This window comes from Amphimedon queenslandica, unplaced genomic scaffold, assembly GCF_000090795.2.
Source record: "Amphimedon queenslandica unplaced genomic scaffold, v1.1 AMPQUscaffold_13397, whole genome shotgun sequence".
NCBI lineage: Eukaryota > Metazoa > Porifera > Demospongiae > Haplosclerida > Niphatidae > Amphimedon > Amphimedon queenslandica.
In genome coordinates, this window is record NW_003546367.1 from 11,911 (window position 1) to 13,680 (window position 1,770).

Sequence of the window (1,770 nt, forward strand, 5' to 3'; positions counted from 1 at the left end):
GGTTATAGAGATAAAGTGAGAAGAAAGAAGATGCCAAAAATATATGATCTTGGAAAAAGGAGTGAGGATGGCTACTATTGAAGACTATCACGCGCAACTAGCATTATTAACCGGAAGTCAATTAAAATACATTGCGTTGCCAGTCCATCCTCCTTGGTGTAGGGTCTATGGTGCAACAAAAGATAAATTTTTGACATAAAAATTTTCTGATAACGAAATGGATATATTAAAGATGGCAATAAATAAAGAAAATAAAAAGTGTGTAAAAGATTATTATGAACGTAATTATAGTCACATATTGTATAGATTACGGTCTAATTACTCATTACCAGCACCAAATAGTGAAGCAAAGGAATATTATTTTACGAAAATTATTGAAGCATTATATTACAGCCCTGAAATAGTTGATGATTTATTGCCATCAAGTATGAAAGGTGTAGATTTTGAGAACATGTCATATGACAGTAAATGTAATGCTGCATCAAGTATATTGTTATAATCAGTTTTGAAAAAAAGATCCTACAAAGTTGGTGTATTAATATGTGCATCAAGTAGCATTAGGAAATTGAAGTTGAAGAGCTTTTGGTGAGCGATGTCACACAAAGAATAGTGAGCCTTATTTTTATGAATCAGCATATTTATATCCTAATGATAATTCTGATAGCCAATTAGACAGTCCAATTGCAATCCCTGTTGATACAAATGGCACCTGTTATGTTGCAGGGATTTTTGAAGTATCATGTATTGATAGAGTAGAAAAATGTAATAATGATAGTGACTCTGAAGATGACAATTTTGATAATAATAGAATGTATACTAATAAGAGAAATCCTGCCCTCAAATCGTACTGTATAGATAGGTGCAAGCCTTTATTAGAAAGTGACGTTAGTTCTATTATGGAAATTAGACGTTATTTTGATGAACCCATTAAAGAATTGAGGAAGCATTTAGATGCATGTGACAATTGTCCTAATAATCATCATATGACAAGATCCCTGCATTTTGAAGAAATAGATCAAGTGCATGAACATGATTTTTGTGATAACCTAAATGTAATGGTACTTGTTAACAAGGATGAAAATGGCATTGCAAAATATATAAAATATTCAGAAATTGTTTGTGAAAGGATAGGCCATCCTATTGTGTGTAGTAGTAATGATACTGAGTGTAAAAGTATGCTGCGTATTTTACGCAATGCATCTGTTCATTATCCTTTGTTGAGACGCCTTTTGAAACACTTTTATGTTGCTAGAAATGCCCATTTAACAATAGATATTATTGACTCTTCCCTTGCTGAAGGCGATATAGCACAATTGCTAAAATTAAAAATCAGTGAAGGAGATGAGACTGAATTTGATAATGTGCATTATGCTATTAATGATGGTGAAGATGACCCATTTAGAATACCAAACTTATATACTGTACTTTATTTTCAGTATTCAGATGCTATTTATGAGTTTAAGAAAGCTTTGTCTGATCAGGCTGTTAATGCTTGTAGCTGTGAGAGGCTTTTAAGAAAAAAAAACTGTCACTGAAGCTAAAAATTTAGATAGCAATATTTGGAATTTCCTATTACATTACATTAGAGACAATGATCCTAACGCATTAAATAAAGTTACGTATATTTGCAATCATTGCAAACCAATTATTGGGAAAAATGAAGTTTCAGCACGTTGTGTGCTCCAATGGTTAAAGTGTGAGCCACTACCCAAAGAGTTAGAAAATTTGGATCCTTTAATTTGCCAGTTAATACGGAGAGCCAAGTGTTTT